Below are 23,112 nucleotides of genomic sequence, written 5' to 3'. Positions count from 1 at the left end.
AATATTGATATATGCTGCTTCTCTTCTACTCAAAAAAAAAAAAAATTGTCTCTTGACCAACTTTCTCTCTTCAGTTGCCACATGTTTCTCCTCCCACTCCACCCTGAACCCACTCCAGTGTGACTTCTGTCCTCCACTGAAACTGCTCTTCTCAAAGTCACCAATGACCTCCTGCTGCTAAATCCAAAAATCAATTCACAGCTCATGTAAAGCTTCACATTTCAGCAACATGTGCCACGGATGATCACTCCCCTTCCTTGGCACATTTACATCACTTAGCTTCCTGAGCTTTCAGATATTTAGAAAGCCAAAGGAGTTTTCCTTTTACCTAGCTCGGTTTTCCTTCCCTGGCCTCCTCAACTAATTCCTCTTCTCCTGACCTCTAGATGTAAAGGGCCCCGAAGTTGGGGCCTTCAGTTGTCTCTAGCTGCATCTACTGGATTGTGTCAATATTACCCCTTTAAAAATACCATCCACAATTGATAACTTTCACGGCTTTTCCTTCATCTCGGACCTTTCCCCTGAACTCTGGGATAGTATCTGTCTCCTTGACCTCTCCACTTAAATGTCTAATAAATATCTTCAACTTAGCATGTCCAGAACCAAACCCCTGACCTTCTCCTTTTATAAGCTTCCCCTTCTTCATTAAATACAACTCTTATCTTCCCAGTTATTCAGACCAAAAACACTACCAGAGGCGTATTTGACTCCCCGCCTTCGCTCATAACTCAAATCCAATCCATCAGCAAATCCTGTTGTTCAAACCACAATTACCTCTCACCTCTAACCTTCTACATGGTCCCTCTGCTTCTACCCTTGCTCCCTCTACAATCCTTTCTCAACCAGGCAGAGTAATTCTTTTAAACTATACATCAGATGTTGATACTTACTTGCCAATAACTTCCCATCTCATTCAGAATAAAAGCCAAATGCACCTCTCTAAAAGACTAGATTCCCAGTTATCTCTCTAATTTAATCCCTACTACTCTCTCCTCACATTGCCGCAGCCACACTGACCTCTCTGTTGTTCCTTGAACACATCAGTAATATTCCTACATCAGGGCCTTTGTACTACTTGTTCACTCTGCTTGAGGTACTCACTCCGTCACCTACATCTGACATTTACTAAAGTGTTCCGTTCTCAGGGAGGTACTCCCTGACCACCCTATTTACAATTTCCATCAGTCCCCCTATGCTATTAACTCTCTATCCTCCCCTCCTTGCTTTATTTTCCTTTATAGCCTCACTATCTAACTGACTACATATTTTACTTATTTATCTTGCTTCTTGTCAACCTCTCTACCCTAAAAAGCAAGCATAATCAAATCATGCATTTTTCTCTATTTTGTTTTCACTGTTAATATCTCCTAGAAAACTCTTCAATGAGTAAGACTGGCTTCAAATTTCTCAGGAGGAATAATGGATGTTAGAAACAAACTGAGCAAAGTCTTCAAAGTTCTGAGGAAAATTATTTTAAATCTAGAAATACTAATATATACCCAGATAAATTATCAATCAACTGTGAGAATAAAATATTATCTAATATGCATAACTCAGAAAATTCATCTTTCACCATTTAACCTTCTGAAAATTTATTTAAATTGTGACAATGGGACACAAGAATCATTAGAACTAACCCAGAAATATAATGGAAAGAAATCTGAGTGTAACAGTTCCGCAAAAGGCCAACGAGGCTCTGGTCCATACTAAAGCAGAAGGTCCAGGTTAAGTGATGTATTTCTTCAACAAGACAGTAGGTAACCTAACAAAAATTTATTTTGTGATTTAAAATCATACATTTTAAAGCCTAGAAGTACACCTGTGGTGTGCTATCCATAAATGGAGAGACACAGACCTCCTATGAGCATTAAGCAAAAGGAATGGTAATTTAAAACTCTGGTAAAAACAAAGAACTATACACACATGCAGGGGAAAAAAATGGTATAAATATGAAGCAAAATACAGTATTTTTGAGAAGATGAAGAAAACTAAGAAATCTTTTGTTCTGGAAAACAATTTCTACTGGTCAGTTAATTCTGCACGGAACACAGAATTAAGTGATACTCTGAATTGATATATAATCACTACATTAGAAATAATGAATATAATCACCCCTCTACAATGTTACTTTGCTGAAAGTCATTTATTACTATCATATTCTGATTATCAAAAAAATGAAAGGGGCTTCCCTGGTGGCGCAGTGGTTGAGAGTCCGCCTGCCGATGCAGGGGACACGGGTTCGTGCCCTGGTCCGGGAAGATCCCACATGCCGCAGAGTGGCTGGGCCTGTGAGCCAAAAAAAAAAAAAAAAAAAAAAAAAAAAAAAAATGAAAAATAACAAGTTTGACAACATGTGGAGAAACTGGAACCCTCACACATTGCTGGTGGGAATATAAAAGGCTACAGCCACTGTGGAAAACAACTTGGTGGTTCCTCAAAAAGGTAAATAAAAAATTACAACATGACGCAGCAATTATACTCCTAGGTATATACCTAACAGAACTGAAAACAGGTGCTCAAATAAGAACATGTGCACCTAAATCCACAGAAGCACTACTCACAAGAGCCAAAAGGTGGAAGCAAACCAAACAATTATATATACAATGGAATATTACTCAGCTGTGAAAATGCATAAAGTACTGACACATGCTACAATATGGATGAAGCTTGAAAACAGTACTACAAGTGAAAGAAGCCAGACATAAAAGGTCACGTACTATATGATTCCATTTATATGAAATATTCAAAATAGATAAATCCTTAGAGACAATACAGACTGATGGATACCAGGAGTTGGGAGGAGGTCAGAATGAGGAGAAACTGTTTAAAAAGTAAGGCGTTCTACCTTGGAGTGATGGAAATGTGTGTAACTAGAGAGAGGTGGTGGGTTCTACTGAATTATTCACTGAATTTTATGTTACATAAATTTCACCTCAATAAATTATTCTAAAAAATAGATACTCTACTTTTAGATCAGTCTTTTCATATTTTCTTATTTCCAGAGTATTTAAAGATTTCCATAATCTTCTTTCATATTGGAAGGCTCTTTGGATCAAATATTTATGATTTTGAAGGAACATTTATCTCAGATTCACTAATCATTTAAGTTTCATTTCATTTTTTCCCCTATGTTAAATCCAAGTAAAATTTTTTTAAATGTTATATTTTTCATCTATTACATCAGTTCATCACCAGAAGATAGGAGTAGGGATTTTTTGCTTGTTTCTTTTTTACATTATTTTTATCTTTTATTTTTTCAGCTCTACTGATGTACAACTGACCTCAATATAATAAAATGTAAGATATTTAAAGTGTATACTGTGTTGCTTTTTACTTTGATGTACTCCTGCCCACTTACTAATTTACGCTTTTTTTGCCTCTGCTTTTGGTGTCTAATTTAAAAAACAAAAAAGCATTGCCAGGACCAATGTCAAGCACCTTACCACATCTGCTTCTAGGAGTTTTTATGGTCAAGGTTTTCTGTTCAAGTCTTTAATCTATCTGGAGTTAATTTTTGTGTACTGTGTAAGATAGCGGTCCAATTTCGTTGTTTTGCCTGTGGCTGTCCAATTTTCCCAACACTGTTTATTAAAAGAGACTATCCTTTCCCTAGTGAATATTCTTAGATCTTTTGCTATAAATTAATTGACCATCTACATGTGGTTTATTTCTGGGCTTGCAATTCTTTTCCATTAGTCTCTATGTCTGTTTTTATGCTAATACCATACTGGTTAGATTACATACCTTTGTAATATAATTTGAAATCAAGAAGTATGATGCCTTCAGCTTTGTTCTTCTTTCTCAAGAGTGCTTTGGCTATTCAGGGTATTTTGTGGTTCCATACAAATTTTAGGATAGCTTTTACTATTTATGTGAAAAATGCCATTGGGCTTCTGATAGAGATTTCATTGAATCTGTAGATTGCTTTGGGTAGTATGAACATTTTAACAATATCAATTCTTCCAATCCATGAGCACAGACTATTTTTCTATTTATTTGTGTCTACTTCAATTTCTTTCATCAATGTCTTAAAATATTCAGTATACATATCTTTCACCTCCTTGGTTAAAGTTATTCCTGAGTTTTATTCTTTTTGATGCAAGTGTAAATGGGACTGTTTCCTTAAATTCTCTTTCTGATAGTTCATTGTTAGCGTATAGAAATGCAACAGATTTTTATATATTGATTGTGTATCCTGCAAATTTACTGAATGTTTATTAATTGTGGCAGTTTTTTTGGTGGAGTTTTCTACATATAATATCATACCTCTGTTTTATTTCTTCCTTTCTGATCTGAATACTTTGGGGGTTCTTTTGTTTTGCTTTGTTTTTTGTTTTCGGTTGTTTGATTGCTCTGGCTGGAACTTCCAGGACTATGTCAAATAAAACTGGTGAGATTGCTTCTTTGAATATGGGAAACACCATCTTGTTTCTCATGGTTACTCACTGCAAAAAACAACCCTGATAAATAGCCCAAGAAAATAACACTCAGGTTCTTGTTGGGGGCGGGGCAACAATTTGGGGCATTCTTGTCATATTCCTGATCTTAGAGAAAAAGCTTTCAGCTTGTCACCATAAAGTATGATGCTAGCTATGGGTTTCTCATATGTGGTCGTTATTAATATATTCCCTCTATACCCAGTTTGTTGAAAGTTCATACCATGATGTTGAATTTTGTCAAATGCTCTTTCTGCATCTACTGAGATGATCACATGATTTTTATCCTTTATTTTATCAATGTGGTGTATCACATTGATTTGTAGATAATGAACCATACTTGTATCCCTGGAAAACATCCCACTTGATCATGGTGTGTGATCCTTTTAATGTGCTGTTGAATTTGGTTCAATATAGTTTGTTGAGGATTTCTGCATCTGTGTTCATCAGGAATACTGGTGTGTAATTTTCTTTTCTTGTAGCGTCCATGCCTGGTTTTGGTATCAGGGTAATGCTCGCCTGATAAAACAAACGTGTTCCCTCCTCTTCTATTTTTGGGGAGAGTTTGAGAAGGTTTGACATTAATTCTACTTTAAATGTTTGGTAGAATTCACCAGTGAAGCCATCTGGTACAGGACTTTGCTGGGAAGTTTTGGATTACTGATTCTGTCTCCTTACTATTGGACTATTCAGATTTTCTCTTTCTTCATGACTGATAGGTTGTATATTTCTAGAAATTCAACCATTTCTTCTAGGTTGTCCAATTTGTTGGTGAATAACTTCACAGCAGTTTCTTATGAAACTCTGTATTTCAGTGATGCCAGTTTTTTTCCACCCTGCCCTTTGGATATCTAGCTAAAGTTTTGTCTACTTTATGTTTTTCAAAAAAAATAGCTTTGGTTTCATTGATATTTTCTGCTGTTATTTTAATCTCTACTTCATTTATTTGTGCTTTTTGTTTTGTTCTATTCTTCTACTAATTTTATGCTTAGTTTGTTCTTTTTACATTTCTTGAGATGTAATTTTAGGTTATTTACTTAGGCTTTCTTTTCCTTTTTTTTAAGTGTGTGTTTTTTCTTTTTTCCGTTGAATGAAAGATTCCTCAGTTTTTATAGTGCTTTACAATTTTCAAAAGTTTAACACACATGATTTCATATAATCCTATAATAATCCTTTTTATCCTCACCCCTATATTGCCCCTTCTCCCTTCCCTCTCCCAGCTGGTAAACACTAGTTTGTTCTTTATATCTGTGAGTCTGCTTCTTTTTTGTTTTATTCACTAATTTTGTTGTATTTTTTAGATTCCACATGTAAGTAGTGCCTAACAGTATTTGTCTTTCTCTGACTTACTTCACTTAGCATAATGCCCTCCAAGTCCATCCATGTTGCTGCAAATGGAAAATTTTATCATTTTTTAAGTAGTATTCCAGTGTGTGTGTGTGTGTGTGTGTGTGTGTGTGTGTGTGTGTGTGTGTATACACACACACAAAATATCTTCTTTATCCATTCATATGTTGAGGGACACTTGAGTTGCTTCCATACCCTGGCAAGTGTAAATAATGTTGCAATGAACACTCGGTGCATGTATCTTTTTGATATAGTGTTTTTGTTTTGTTCAAATACACACCCAGGAGTGGAACTGCTGAGCCATGTGATAGTTCTTTTTTTAAGTTTTTTGAGAAACCTCCAAACTGTTTTCCACAGTGTTCGCACAAATTTACGTTCTCACCAACAGTGTACAAGGGTTCCCTTTCCTCCACATCTTTGCCAACATTTGTTATTTGTGTTCTTTTTGATGACAGCCACTCTGACAGGTGTGAAATGATACCTTATTGTGGTTTTGATTTGCATTTCCCTGATTATTAGTGATGTTGAGCATCTTTTCATGTGCCTGTTGGCCATCTGCATTTCCTCTTTGGAAAAATGTATATTCAGTTCATCTGCCCATTATCTAATCAGGTTGTTTTTTTGATGTTGAGTTGTATGAGCTATGTATATATGTTGGATATTAACCCATTATTGGTCATGTCATTTGCAAATATCTTCTCCCATTCAGTAAGTTGTCTTTTCATTTCGTTGATGGCTTCCTTTTCTGTGCAAAAACTTTTAAGCTTAATTAGATCCTGTATGTTGATTTTTGCTTTTCTTTCCTTTGCTTTAGGAGATGGATCCAAAAAAATATTGCTGCAATTTATGTCAGAGTGTTCTGCCTATGTTTTCCTCTAGGAGTTTTATAATATCCAGTCTTACATTTAGGTCTTTAATCCATTTTGAGTTTATTTTTGTATGTGGTATTAGAGAATGTTCTAATTTCATTCTTTCACACGTTGCTGTCCAGTTTTCCCAGTACCGCTTATTGAAGAGACTCTCTTTTCTCCATAGTATATTTGTGCCTCCTTTGTCGTAGATTAACTGACCATAAGTACGTGGGTTTATTTCTGGGCTCTCTATTCTGTTCCATTGATGTATGAGTCTTTTTTAATTATCAAAGCTTTGTAGTACAGTCTAAAGTCAGGACACATGATTCCTCCAACTCGTTGCTTCTTTCTCAAATTTGCTTTGGCTATTTGGGGTCTTTGGTGTTTCCATACCAATTTTAAAATTATTTGTTCTAGTTCTGTGAAAAATGCCACTGGTATTTTGATAGGGACTGCACTGAATCTGTAAGATCGCCTGTGGTAGTATCGTCATTTAACAATATTAATTCTTCCAATCCAAGAACATGATACATCTTTCCATCTGTTTGTGTAGCTGTCAATTTCTTTCATTAGTATCTCATATTGATAGTTTTCTGAGTACAGGTCTTTTACCTCCTTAGTTAGGTTTGTTCCTAGGTATTTTACTCTTTTTGATGAGATGGTAAATGGGATTGTTTCCTTAATTTCTCTCTCTGATAGTTCATTGTTAGTGTATAGGAATGCAACAGATTTCTGTACGTTAATTTTGTATCCTGCAACTTTACCAAATTCACTGATGAGCTCTAGCAGTTTTCTGGTGGCGTCTTTAGGATATCCTATGTATACGATCATGTCATCTGCAAACAGTGACAGTTTTACTTCCTTTCTAATTTGGATTCCTTTTATTTCTTTTTCTTCTCTGACTCCTGAGGCTAGAACTTCCAAAACTATGTTGAATAAAAGTGATGACAGTGGACACCTTGAGCTTTCCTTTCTTAACGTAGGCGTTTATGGCAATGAACTTTCCTCTCAGAACTGCTTTAGCTGCATTGGATTAGGGATAATTTTTATTTTCTTTTTACTTTTCTGTATATACCAAACTTTCTAATAAAATATATTACATTCACAATTTTTAAATGTTTGCAACTTATTAAAAGGATAAAAATGTTAAACGAAATGGGAAGGAGCACTAGAATAGACCACTTTGGGGAAAAATCTGTTATTCTAAGCTGATATAAAAGGCTTTGGAAGTTTAAAATGTTTTAAACCAAGAATGATTTGAGAGCATTAGCATGCACATACAATTTACATAGACAGAAAGAACAAGAAGAGAATAAAGAAATATATACCTTACTATACAGGAATGATTCTATCAAAGATTTATCTTCCTTTTATATTTTGAGATATGACCTTTGGTATCTGTGTTGTTACTACAGAAGAACCTATAAGTGCTCTAGTATTTCCCAGCAGTTACACAGTTCTTTCTCCAAGTTATTTGATAACTTGTAATGAATCGACAGAAATGAGAAGCACAGGGGAGGCAGAAGAAAAGGCAGCTTGACTGAAACAGAAAACAAACTGCCTGATTCCATTTATTTTCCCTACAAGTCAGTCATGAGCAAACATACAAGTGATCTAAAGTATGACTTCAGAAATTGCAAAGGTGATCCACTATTGGATAGGGAAGTAAATTTAATTATGGGTATCAGCATATATTAAATGAAATATACCCCCCAAAAATGTAATAGAATAAGCACAGCATACATTCAAGGTAGCCAGGGTAGAATGGTTTTAACTCTTCTTTGTTTCATTTGTGCATTTATACCTGTGGGAAATGGCTCATAAGTATAAAATTTATTTCTTACTATGGGTTGTGGTTAAAAAAAAATGTGAATGCTACCTATCTGAGATACCTTCAGTGCTAAGTTCAATCATTCTAATTTCACAACTCCAACAAATTTAATGAATGTTGGGAGGTAAGGAGGTAGGAAGGTAGGAAAGAAGGAAAGACGAAAAGGGAAGGAAAAGAAATATGGAACAAAAAGTATTCAGTAAGAAAAGTGCTAAAAGTCTGCTGGTGGGAAAGTATTTTTAAAGCCCTCATGCAGGCTCAATTAAAAGAGAAGGAAAACAATGAAGGAAAGGAACAGATTGGAAACTGGTGGGTAGATATATAAGTGGAAAGAAACTGATCAGGGAACTCTGTGCTAGAGGGCAACATTATTCCCTTAAAGAGCCTGCAATCTAAACCTGGCAGCAGTATATAAACACACACATACACACCCACACATATTTTTTGTACACAAATATATAAAACACATTACTGTAACTATAATGAGGGTATTATTATGAAATGAATGTTTATCACCCCCCCAAAACTCATATGCTGAAATCTTAATTCCAAGTGTAATGGTATTAGGAGCGAGGCCTTTGGGAAGCGATTAGGTCATGAGGGTGGAGCCCTCATGAATGGGATTAGTGCCCTTATAAACAGAGACCCTAGAGAGCTCTCTCATTCCTTCCACCAAGTGAAGACACAGCAAGAAGACATCCATCTATGAACCAGTGGGTCCTCACCAGACACCAAATTTGCTGGCACCTTTATCTTAGACTTCCTAGCCTCCAAAACAGTGAAAAATAAATTTTTGTTATTTATAAGTCACCCAGTCTATGGGATTTTTGTTACAAAAGCCCAAACAGACTAAGACAGCTGATGATAGTACTGAATTTTTAAATGTACGTTTTGAATAAATATACACTTACCTTTCAAGAAAACTTTATTGATCCACAAATCTAACTGACACTTGAAAACACGTGCTCTTGTTATGGGTCATAGATGATGTCAGGTTCTGTACGACAGAGTTTGCCAAATAAAAGTCTTGGTTGGCCAATCGGAAGTAAAGAATCAAGAAATAGAAATCAGCTGAGTTATCCCTCGACTGAGCTGCAGGAAAAACAGCAAATACCTAGAAAAATAAATAAATAAAATAGCTTCAAATATCCTCTCCCTAAGCAAAGGAACCCTAAACCAAAGCCATCAATGCAAAAAGCAAGCTGAAAAGGTTTATATCATAATATTTTTGGCTCTTAGGGGACAAATATTAGCTTACTCTTTAATCACTCTTTCAATTATCTATTTTAGCTCCTAGAAGAAACTCACTTTAAAATGCCTCCAATAAAAAGCATTATAATAAAAAAAAAAAACTAAAACACCTCAATATAAAACAAACCACCTGTTATCACTTTGTTTCACTGAAATGAAATAAGTGTTCAAATAAGAAATACACTACTAATACAATAGTAAACTAATATCAAGTATTAAAATCACATAAAATAAAAAATGGAAATCTGACATTTGCAAATAAATGTGAAAAAAATTCCACTGAAAATGAATTCCAAAGCATAAGTAAAACATAAAATTAGAATACAGATGTATCAGTGTGGCAAGTAAATATTATTTGTGAATTAAAAATTAATTTCCGTAGCCTTTTTGCCTGTAGAAAAAGAAAAACATTTATCATCTTTAGTAATATACTTCAATCTACTTTCACAAATCATATCTGACATAGATGTATCTCTACATAAAATCAAGAACAATGGAATTTCTTAAATACCTAATTTAGGTAAAGAACCTCTAAATAATAATAAATTACTAAATATATTATTATCACTCTTTTCTAGACTTCATTCTGTATTAGTTTACTTTACTCCCAATAACCTGTTACAGCGTACTGGTGACTCAGCATATGTACAAAAGGACAACAGTAGTTAGGTAAAATATAAGTCAAAAACACAGAACTGAAAAACATTATGATAATAGATGTATCTGAAACCTACTGGGATGCAAAAGAAATTAATTACTTAAAACACATTTGAGCGTCATATGTTACTACAACCAAATAACAAAGTATGATTTCTGAAGAATACCAATGAATGTAGCATTGATCTCCAGATAGATTTAAGGAAACTGTTCTGTGCCCTTATACTGAATATAGTTCATGTTTTGTTTGTTCATTTGATAAAGAGAATGATTTATTACCTTCTGATGGAGGATTTCCTTATTTTAACTTTCAATCTCATCTGAAAAGTTACAAACAACATGTTTCTAAATTACATAATCTATGTATGGGAAATATCTAGACATTGTCAGCAGCTCCTTGGACAGCAATATAGTCACATGGTTTTTCTCCATGGCTGAACTAAAAATCGCCACACCGCTGAAATAAAGCATGTCTCTATTTCTCATCATTCCCTTTTAAAAATATAAACCATTTTTATATTATGGATGTCTCTTTAGAGTGAAAGACATTCAAGTATCTTTCAATTATTCCAATATATGTATATTTGATAAATGTGTGTTTATGTAACACTTAGTATAGATTGTCACACTACTGTGTCAATACTGTTCAGAGAATGATGGCTATTTCTTCAGAAAGTACAACAGTAACCAAAGAAAAAGTGACACTACAATCAGTGTCCTCAGTAGTTGTGATTTGCTTTGTTTCTAAACACATACTTTACATCCCAGTCAATTTTACATTTCTTACACTGCTGGGATCATGATTCATTTTATTGTTTTGACAGGACATAATCCAATAAAAGATCTCATTGACATACTATCAAAGAAACCAAGAAGGAAGGAAGAAGACTACAGGAAGAATGAGGAAACACGGAAGGCTATCTGTACAGGAAAAGTGTATGTTATGCCTAGACTCGCTCAGCAAGCCACATGCAGAAGGAATGTTTACCGCTGTCTCACTGAAAGGATATACCATTCTTCTAGTTATTCTCTACGGAATTGCATAAACATTGAGAAATCTAGAAATAGACATACACATGCACATATAAAAATTACTGTCAGTGTATAAGTTACTGCTGCCCTGGGACTGCAATAATTTATGTAACATCTGTTTTCATATTTTTTCTAATTTTTTTCCTAATTAACATGCATATTTAACGCATAAATGCTCAGACCACCTCTTTTTTCTGCTGACTGTGCCTCTTTATTTTTGAAGTTGTGCACTCCTAAGGAGAATTCAGGATAGATGGAAACCAAAATCTTATTGAAAGCACTAATTTTACAATGTAAACAACAACCAATTTTCAAGAAAATACTACAGCCTTAAGAGTTTTCACAAGAACATTTCAATTTGCTAACGATAATCATACAGTAAATTAAGGTCCAAAAAGTAACATAAAAGCACAATTCCAATATCATATTAATCTTCTTCATTTTTTCTAACTTGTATAAGAGCTGAAAAAACCTTTTATAACATCTATGATTTCTTGACTTCGTAAGTTTTGGTAGCATTTTAAAAATTTTATGCCTTAGGCAAATAACATAACTAAATACATTCCATATAGTAAACATCAAGAAGTACACAACCAACTATATCTTTTTTAAATTGTGAACTTCAAATACTGTCCAGGTGTGAGGAAAGGGGAAAGTTTTGACTGTAAAAGTCATTAAAGTACAATCAACTTCTGGAAGCTCTTAATCTGTACTCAGAAATTCAAAATTCAAAACATTACCAGTCTTTAAGTAAAATTAGAGGCTCATGAAACCAATGCTACAATAACAAACGTATTCCCAAGTAACAATGCTTAACCTGCCAACACTGTGACTTCATGTATACTTACCTCACTTTAGAACTAATCTTTTAGTTCTAAAAGATTGTCTTTTAATTGCCTAGTTATGTAGTTCAGTCAGTCATTTAATATTTCTCATCTGCTGTCAGGGCTGTTCTAGGCCTTTGTAGATGCTGAAATTGTCTCACAGAACTTACATTTTATTTAGAGAACCAAATAGTATCCAACAACCATGCAAATACATAATTGCAAACAGAGATAAATTCTACTAAAAATATGGGAAATTCCCCACCATGAGATTTTATAACAGGAGACTTGATGTATCCCAGAGAGCAGCAAAGACCTAAAGTAAGACTGACATGAGATCTGAAAGGTATGGGAAGTGTTCAAATCTGGGCACATCAAGTGCAAAGGTCTAAAAGCACGTATGAGAGAAGCACATTCAAAGTCAGGAAAGAGAAGCAAAGAGGCCAGCCACAGCTAAAGAGGGAATGTACGTGAAACAAAAAAGGCAGAGTAAGTGAATAAGGCAAAATTCCTGAAGGGTTTTAAATAAGGTATGACAACCAATTGTATGTTGAAAAAATATCCAATGTGGCAGAATCATGGAGGGGGCAAGAGAAATGCAGGGGAGGAGTTGAGTGTGAGGTGACAGTAGCGTAGACTAAGGTGATGGTGGGGAAGACAAAGATGAGAAGGCAGAGACACAGGGGATAACAATCAGCAGACTTTGATGAAAGATTAGATTTTGTGGAGGATGCAGATGGAGAGCAATTCCATTCATTGATGTAGGGAACTAACAGAAGGGTGCAGGTGTTGGAAGGAAGAGCCCAAGTTTAGACTTGGACATGTTAAGGGGTTAACTGATGGAAACATCCTGTGGGCATTTCAACAGAAACATCTGGAGCTACTACTAGAGTCTGGAGCTATAGGAAGGGTCTGGGCTAGAATCAAATTTAGAATTTACCAGGATATGGGTACTAGATAAAAAATAGAGGTCTACACTGTTTTCCCACAAGAAAACCCCTTCACACATCCAGCACCTTCCTTGTTTCTAGTTATCACACCACATCAGAATAGGAAAACATACATTTCATAATCTGACAAATTCATTTAGCCTAAAATTGGTTCATTCCATAAGGCACACTCACCTTACCTTAAGTTGTGGAATAATAGTCATCATTTATTAGAATGCCTACTCTGGGACAGAACTATAAAAATACGCTGAAGCACTCTAAAAATGTGGTAGATTAATCCTCACAATAACCTTAGAATTTTACAATCTTCATGCCTGCTTTTCAGATGAGGACACTGAATTTGGGGATGTGTAAAGTCGCTAGTGAAGCCAGTAAATGATAGAGGCATCCTTCCAACCCAAGGCTACCTTAACCGACAACCCATTGTTCTTTCCAGTAAAAGGAGGGTAGCAAGGATAGTGTAAGACTCTGGGCTTTATAAAAAGTGTGAATCAGTACGCTGTACACCTGAAGTTTATATAATATTGTAAATCAAAAAGAGTCTGGGCTTAAAAAAAAAAAAAAAAGTAGTGAATTACCTGGCGGTTCAGTGGTTAGGACATGGTACTTTTACTGCCAGGGCCCAGGTTGAATCCCCGTTGGGGAACTAAGAGCCCACAAACTGCTCGGCGTGGCAAAAAAAAAAAAAAAAAAAAGACAGAAAGAAAAGAGTCTGGGCATTAAAATCAAATCAACCTCAGTTCCAGTCCTGGCTCCAGAAGACCATTTAAACTCTCTTATGTTTCCTCACCTGCAATTTCCTCCCCTGCTAGGAAGTATTAATGTTTTAGGAAACACATGAAGGCTCTGGGTTGGGCATCACCATTAACATGACATGTTCCTTCACCACAGGAGTGCCAGTTGAAAGAGGACTCAAAACACTGATAGCTTTGGAAATTTCCCAGCACAGAGCCCGGCAGGGCATCAGGAAGAGCTGCCTCAGCTCACCCCTGTTCTTCCCCCAACTGGGGAAGAGTAGCTTCCATCAGAAGAGCAGAAGCCGATATCCTAAAGCTGTCAGAAATGAATTCAGCAGTGGGTCTAAAACTTCAGTGTGCATAAAAATCTCCTAAGGAGCTTCTTAAAATGGAGATGCCCAAGCAGACCTTCCCAAAGATTCTGATACAGCAGTGGAAGAGATGACTCTTCAAGCTTTCTAAAAGATCTCTACCAACAACAACCACTTTCCATTCTTCAGGCACGTAATTTTTAAACTATTTATTGAACATATGTAATACTTTATTTTGTCCAATTAAATTGTACCCAACTTAATATAAAAATTTCAAATATGTTTCTGAACAACTACTGCCAAGGTTCCTTTTCAATAGAAAGAGGGATAATTAAACAGCAGCAGTTTTAACCATACATAAAATGTCTCTACCAAATTTGATTTTCCTTAATCCAGATTTTAGTCTTGTGATTAAAACTAAGTTATTTAGGGATTTACATGTCAAAAGACATAGGAATGTTTAAGGGAGATGAATGGTTCATAAGGAAACTTCTGTCACACAAGTTAACCACTGGCTAAATAAAATATATTGTTGATTAGTAAAGAATCTCAAAAATATGTAAAGGGGTCTAAAGCAGTAACAGTTATCCAAAAAAAAAAAAAATGGAGTAAAAGCTTACATATAACCCTCAGTGATACCACTGGATGCTAACAGACACTGGTACCAAAACAGCATTCAAGACCAAAAATGTCTACCGTATTTCCAGATACTTCAGATCACTTAGAAAATTAAAGTACGCCCATCTTCCTTTCTACATGAACCACAACTGTCACTATGGAAGTATACATTCTAGTCACTGCCCCAGCAGCCCCCATTAACCTGACCTACAGGCAGGGCACACTGAGTCAGGGTTGCCTTAACAACATTCCAGAGGCTTAAGAGATTCTAACGAATTCTAAAACTCCAAATTTCCACCCAAGGTTAACGGAATTTAATTTTGAAATTTCAAGATGGGTGTTATTCTTTCAAGGCTTATGTGCAAAGCTAAATGTGAGCAGTTAAAAGTTTAAAGTTTAGTACATACGGTCTCCTTGTATTCCTCTGAATCAAAGAAAATACCCACTCAGGTTTGTTTGGTTTTAACCTCATGACTCACACGACCATGACAGGAATAGAAAGCTAAGGATAACAAAGTTGCTTGAAAAAATACTTTAGTGACAATAACATCAATACTCTACCACGATACTGATATCTATATGAAGTATCTCATTTAATGCCACCTTACCTCTACCCCACCCCCACCAAAGCAAACAAACAAAACAGTTAATAAGAACTTAAGGACACTAACTTGCCCAAGACCTCATCACTAACAAATGGTAAAGCTGGGATTTGAACCCAAGAAATCTTAACCCACAGGCCATATGGTCTTAACCACTGTATCATGCCACTTCAATGCAAAGACCTGATCGTTACTCACTCTGTTCATAACTTCCCTTAATTTTATAAACCTTTATATAGCCACAATCCCCAAAGCACTGACACAATCTAAGCCTGTTTCTTTGACTTTTATGGTAAATGAAGTACTTCTAGGTTGTCCTAATAATAAAACATACCTTCACTTCCAAAATCACTCTTCACCTTAGAATTCTTATAGTAGTATGTGACATTATTTCCTCTCAAACAGTCATGCTCATTTTTCACAAACAGTTGGTACCAAGTTAGATCCCACACTACCCTAAGATCCAGGCAAAACAGAAACCAATGTATGTACAATTAAAGAAGAGAAAAATTCTTGTGATTTGAGGATTATACCTTCTAATTTTGCTCTTGATGCCAACATAGCCTCTCTTCTCTATATCCTGATTCATTTAGGATCAAGCTCTGATACCAAGTTCAAATTAGCTTACAAATAAGAAACAGATTAGTCTCCATCACTCTAAATAAACCAAAAGAGGTTGGGTCATTTCTGAGAGTTGCTTTGGGCACCTGAGGTTCATTTCAATCTCGCAGACCAGTCTAAATGCTCATGAAAAGTTAGGAAATTCCCGGAACTGTGGTTTCCTTAAGAAAGCTGCTGATTCAACCTGACTCCAAGAGATGAAAAATTCCTTTAAGCATATGTTAGTTTTTGTGCATTTCTTGTGGCAGACATCAGGCATGGGACTTTTCAAAATAGACATCCTTCACAGTGCAATAAGGATACAAACATATTTATAATTAAGGTATTCCCTTCTTTTAAGTGTGTTCCTGTAACTAAGATGAAAATAAATAAGATTTCTGAAGAAATTATTTTAGATTAAACAGGCTAAAACTTTAAGCATTATCCATAATTTTATTTTGTATTCTAAATTCTCTGTTCCGGGCTTATTAAATTATTCCACATCTCATTAACTACTCCTCCTTATATTATTCCATTTGCTTCAGAGTTCCATTTTTTTTTAATCTATTGCTTTTTTGTAACATCACCTGTCTGTCACCTTTTATCCAATAAAAACTGTAATTTATCTTGTTCAAACTGCGAAAAGAAAAACTCGAACCATTGCTGACTGCACTGGAGGAAAGCCTATGAAAAGCAGTCACTGTCCCAAGTTATTCCAGAATTCTGAGGAAGCTTTAGTTCTCAGAAAACAGAAGTGCACAACAGTAATTAAAACCAGAAGAGAACAGATAATAAGTTAGCTCTACAAAGGACTCAATTATTTAACACATGTATTTTTTCTGTTTTGTGGCTCATGACCTTCCCACCACTTACTTTACTACCAAACTACTGTTCCTTTATTGATCTCACTGCCTATTAGCCCCTTCTCAAAAATAATAAAAGAAACCTAAACTGGATAATGTTGCTAATTATTAGCAACATAGAAAAATAGCTGAATCAATGATTGGGTACTTAGTGAGTGTTTTAGAAAGATAATTCCAGTAGTGGGATAGAGTGCTAACAACCAAACTAGCACAGTGGCTATAGAAGTGGAGAAGTGAGAGACAAAAGAACATGAGAAAAATGGTGGTACCCAGACATAGAAATGGAAGAAGAGAAAGAAGTTTAGTTTATTTCCAAGGTTTCTAATCTAGCAGGTAGGCAGATTAGATTATTTGTGCCATGAAGGGAATAAAAATTTTTTTAAAAGATAGGAGGAGAAAGGGATAAGAAAAAAGGTTAAGAGAAAAAGCACATACTACGTCTCACCTCATATACATGCCTACCTCAGTATCTTGCACTCCTGCAAAAGGGATGTTGAGGACAAAAGAAGTAACAAATGAATGATCTCAATTTTAATTCTGCTGACTCTTGTAACATTAAGTAACCTGAATTCACTGAGTAAAATGAAGTTTAGATCACGTCACTAATTCCTCAAGTTTTTGAGATTTCATTTTATTTTAGAAGGTCTCCTTAGTTCTAAACACACTGGTACATGCCTAGAAGTATCTTCCATTGAGTACTCTCTTTAAAAATTTTGCCAAGTTGTGGTCTCTACAATTCACATAATATCTCACTTTGAGCTACTTCTTGGTATAAATTATCCAGCTGAATTTTAAATTTTGCATTAGGTTACTTGTTTAGTAGGTTTGAAATTAACACTTCAGCAAAACAGATACAGGAAGATCACACGTGTAACAGTGCTTTCAGCCTAATAATTCAATAAAACAGCAATCAATTAATTCACGTTACTAATGCCATTTTTTTTTGCTACTCAGAAGGATAACTTTTTAAATGTATTCTTCAAAATCATTTTTAAAATATTTAAAGATTCCAAGCAATATTATTATTATGGTCTCATATTGCAACAAAATACATAAAACTAAGAATATTCAAAATCCCATAAGAAAAAACGCTCTAGGAGGTTAAGATTATAAATTATGAAATGAAAAGAGGAAAATCATAAATATGATAAATACAGTATACCAAAACTTTTGGTTTTATAACCAAAATGGGTTATGAACATTTTTTTTATAAATTTATTTATTTTATCTATTTTTATTTTTGGCTGTGTTGGGTCTTTGTTGCTGTGCACAGGCTTTCTCTAGTTGTGGCGAGTGGTGGCTACTCTTCATTGTGGTGTGCGGGCTTCTCATTGCAGCGGCTTCTCTTGTTGTGGAGCACGGGCTCTAGGTGTGCCGGATTCAGTAGTTGTGGCTCACGGGCTCTAGAGAGCAGGCTCAGTAGTTGTGGCCCACGGGCTTAGTTACTCCATGGCACGTGGGATCTTCCCGGACTAGGGCTCGAACCCGTGTCCCCTGCATTGGCAGGCAGATTCTTAACCACTGCACCACCAGGGAAGCCCTGAAGATTTTTCCAAATTAACGTTTTCCAGTTTGGATACTGGAAACTAAGCAAGAACTCTCAGGCAATTGGTTATTACTCTCCAAGGGCAGGAGCCCAAATAAAGCACCCAACTCTTGGGACTTAAAAAAATCACCCAGAGTCAACCTCTTAAGAAATGATCCTCAAATTCTTCTGTGTTCATCTTTACAATTATTTCTCTCGTCCAAGTTACATGAAGGGAAAGGTGACAGTCACCTACCATACCCCCTACAAGGGGAGTTTCAAAAAGGCCTGTTGAAGCCTTCAAAAAGGCTGGTAACCCTGATCCTTAGTAGGACATCCTTCCCAGTCCTGTGCACTGGACCACTTGTTGTGTAAGTGACTGAACACTAGGCCATCTCCCAGAGCAGCATTTGTGGACAGGGGATAAAACCCTGAAAGACTAGGTTACTTCATCTAAAACTGCTGCTGCTTTTAAAACATCATGGCCTAAATAATCATTGAAATACTACTATCTTTCATTGAAAACGTTTAGAAATGTCCTTATGTAAAGACTACCCATAGGTAAAATGTGCTTTTAACCTTATAACTGCCCTTCTGAGCAACGTCTGATGACATTAATTTCTCAGCCCATGGTACTTGGGGTGGGAGTGGATGTACGAGGAGGATGTCCTAAAAGACTCTTCTTTGTGTTTTAGAAAATGTCATTTTATTTAATCCCCATAACAGCTTGATGCAAAAGTTTTATTATTATCATTAATCCCACTTATACAGATGAAGAAATTACAGGCATTGTTAAGTAAGCTTACTTAACATCACACAGTTAATAAGTGGTATTTAAACTCAGGCCTGTGACACTCCACAAGCCTATCCTTAACACACCATCACAATGTCCTCAAGTATATCTATGAGTAATGTAAGTCAAAATCACATAGTGGGACTTCCCTGGCGGCGCAGTGGTTGAGAGTCCGCCTGCCGATGCAGGGGACACGGGTTCGTGCCCCGGTCTGGGAAGATCCCACATGCCGCGGAGCGGCTGGGCCCGTGAGCCATGGCCGCTGAGCCTGCACGTCCGGAGCCTGTGCTCCACAACGGGAGAGGCCACAACAGTGAGAGGCCCGCGTACCGCAAAAAAAAAAAAAAAAAAAAATCACATAGTGAATTAAAGTGATTCCTTTATCTCCGTATTTCATTGGAGTACCTTGGAAACCCACCACGGGGAATGAAGTCTGTGCCTCCTATAACCATGGACCGTGGGCTCATAACACTGAAATCTGTGATTCCTGGAGCTCAGACATCGATTTCCCTCACTTATTTTCACTCTGAAATACATTACCTCTTGAATTCAGTACAACAAGAAAGCTCTCTCTGAAAACATACCTAGCCAAGCTCTGTGCTTCAGTCAATGTGACAGGCATTAATTTAAGATCAAACTTTCTAAACGACTAATTCCTACATAGTTTTCAACATGTTATCCTTGAGAGCCCATACATACATATGCACTTGAGAAAGACATTTTTAACGGCATTCCTTCTCGAATATCCCTAAAACCAGTGTGCAGTTGGCCAGACAATACCAAACTACATCCTGAGCCTCATAAGTATAAATGTATCAGTACAAGAATACAGATAACTCCCAGAATAAGTCTTCAAATAGAAAATTATTATACTAAGAATAAATGATAGTAAAGCTTCTAGAAAATTCAGATCTGTGGCCTACTCCACCCACACCCAAAGCTGACATAACCAATTGGAAAAAGAGTTCCAAAGAGATTGTTAAAATACTTCCCAAAGGCAATTCCAGAATTTCCTCATGAAGAACTTGTCACTCTTGCCAGAGGGTAGACTTGTTTTGACACCTGACAGAGTTCTTCAATCAGAACATGTTTAAAGTGAGGCAGTGAGTTTCACATTAAGCCATTTTTTCTAGCTCTTAAAACAAAGGAATAATGTTGACCAGAAAACAGAGCTCACATGGTAATAAGGTTCAGTCATGTATATATTATGTTATATATAAATTATTTTTAGGAAACAGAGTTTAATTCTCAAGTATGAGAATTTAAAAAATAAAGACTAAGTTCAAAACATACTGTGGTATATATTTTTTTAAACTACAATTCCTCTATTTTGACCCTTGGTAGCTTAGTCTATTTTGAGCTCTATTTAACCAAGATCTGGTACCTAGAGACCACTTAACATAACTTTATTAATTTGCTAAGCCATGATATTCTGAGTTCAGCTTAGGCTTCCACATGCCCAAAACATCCATCTATAGATTGGACAGTTCTCTTCAGGGCTAATCCTTCCTCTTGTACAAAAAACCTCTCATCAGACCACAAACTATTGGCAAAGCAGCTGAGCTGCATTTCCTAATGGACTGGCCTTCCCAGCTTCATATAATTAACAATCTCAATGTGTCTGCATGAATGAGTGACTCATTAACTTGATTTTGGTTTTTAAAGAGTCAAGCTCTTAAACTACAACAAATATTAGTTACATAATATCATATACTTTTACAAAACCACACAATTCAAATATACACAAGCCAAATTATAACACTCTAAGGAGAATGTATCTCAGAAAATTCCAGAATTCTCAAGACTTCAAGTCTTAGCAGAAATGAATTACATGTACTAAAAATATCTACTTTACCTGGCATTTTTAGCAACTAGAATTCTGCTCAATAGCACTTCTGATTTTCCGAAGGCAGGGCCCATTTTAATCATCCCACAAAGGTTAACTTATGTTCAAAAGAGTTTGTTTGGGCACAGAAAACAGGACCAAATATTTTTAAAGGGAAAAACCATAGTCTTTTAGTAACCAGAAAGTGTGATCAGGTAGGAAAACAAAGTTCACCATACATGGAGGTTCATTTTATCAACTTCTGTGATTAAAGATCAGTAGAGTATGTATCATTTTGGGGAAGCATAACAGTAAATATTAACATGCATATATTAACATGCTCAACTGCGACAGACAAATCGTGTGAGGTTTCTGTGAGTTAAGCAAAAAAACGGGGGGCGGGGGGTGGCTTTGTTAACATCCAATAATGCAATACAGAAATTATATTTATGCTGCATGTAATAATAGATGCTTTCATGATACTGAATAGACTTTTTCACACAACGATGAAGATCATTCACCAAATTATTGTGACTACTATATTATATTCTGGAAAATAATGATAAATCATACAAGCCTGCTCTCAGTCCCAGGCCCATTTATCTTTCCAGTCTCCCTCTTCTAAACTATGATAGACTAGAACACAAGAAAAATGGGTCTCTTATTCCATCAGTACCCTACTGCCCACCTCCCTGCCCTTGCCCCCATAAAGTCAATCATAAGTTTCTTAAGTAGGGTTTAATTTTCCTCAAGTATTTTTATTATTTTACTCAAATCTTTGGTTATCTATGATATATGGAACATGAGAATATTATAATTAATGATAACATAAGATAAAGGACTAATATAGCATTTTAATAAGGAAAATTATGATTAGTAATTATTAATTTATATGGAAAAATTTATTTCATAATTTTTGGAATATACAAATGAAATTAAAATAATTAGCATAAGAAATATTTGGTTTAATATAATTGAATGTGAGAGAATGTCCTTCAGAAGAGAAAAGTTAAATATAGCACTTTACAATAGTAAAGCTTTGTAAGGGGTCAGCTCACACATTTTAAAAATCTTTTTTTTTAAGTCATACATACACTTTGACAAGCAGGTAATTTCTATACTGAACAAAAACAACAACAAGAAGAAATAACCCCAAACAAGTAAATCATATCATGGCCCCCAAAGAATGATCCCAATACACACCAATAGCTTCAGATAAAATGGGAAATTCCAACTCTGGCTATACTGCACAACATAAGAAGAAAAGGGAGAAAACTGAGAAGAAATGACCTCATTAAATTCCCCTCCAACAGTTAAGTTTACTGAGGAGAATGATTAACCATGCAAGAGCTGCTATAGCTGTTAGATTAAAATCAGGTATTTTCCAGACTATCTTTTGGAAAATAAGATACAGATAATATCCCAGAGAAAAGTGATCTAAAAAGTCAGGTAACTATTGATTTAGAAAGCAATAATTTTTTTAAAACCATCATTATTTGCAAGCAATTTAAGAGAGTATCATTAGATTGAGATTATTATAACCCATTAATACAAACTGCAACTTAACATATCTTCTCAATAACACCTAGTGTGCACTATTTTAAAAGCTCCATAAACAGTAGTATATAAAAATGGAATACAAATTTAATCCATTTTAAAGTTTTACATAATGACCCGTGGGGCCTGCAGCCTCCCTCCAACATGACCTACACTTTTACTCCACGTCCATATAAATTAGAATCCACATTATCAATCTTTCTGTACTCATTCTACTTAATCACTTAATACACCTGCACTTAACTATCAATGTTTCCTTTCCCATATTTGAAACCTACAGATATCAAAGAGTATGAAGAAAAAGAAACCAAAATTGGGCTTAAAGGGGAAAAAAGATAGAGCACATTTGCAAATTCATAACTGACCCTGTAACTCCCCAACTCCGTCGCATTCCTGCTGACTTCTGAAGAGCTACCATCAACCTACAGGATTCAGAACAGGACCTACAGTAGTCAAGGAGCAAAATGGCTGCTCATTTCTTAGAGAACAGATTAACAATCTT

At 35.6% G+C, this 23,112-nt stretch overlaps 1 protein-coding gene across 3 annotated transcripts in view; it reads right to left on the bottom strand.

Annotated features, from left to right (window-relative positions):
• TBC1D5 (TBC1 domain family member 5) overlaps nucleotides 1-23,112 on the bottom strand; it is a 548,194-nt gene that overhangs the window by 408,878 nt on the left and 116,204 nt on the right. For 2 of the 3 annotated variants that reach the window (XM_032630465.1, XM_032630464.1), the window contains one exon: nucleotides 9,377-9,579. The exons of the other annotated variant lie outside the window; for it this stretch is intronic. The gene's annotated coding sequence lies outside the window, so the exon portion shown is untranslated. The remainder of the gene's footprint in view (nucleotides 1-9,376; nucleotides 9,580-23,112) is intronic. 3 annotated transcript variants of the gene reach the window in all.

The sequence above is a fragment of the Phocoena sinus genome, chromosome 4 (assembly GCF_008692025.1).
Source record: "Phocoena sinus isolate mPhoSin1 chromosome 4, mPhoSin1.pri, whole genome shotgun sequence".
Taxonomy (NCBI): domain Eukaryota; kingdom Metazoa; phylum Chordata; class Mammalia; order Artiodactyla; family Phocoenidae; genus Phocoena; species Phocoena sinus.
Note: the sequence above shows the minus strand (reverse complement) of the source record. Positions and strands in the feature narration are given on the sequence as shown.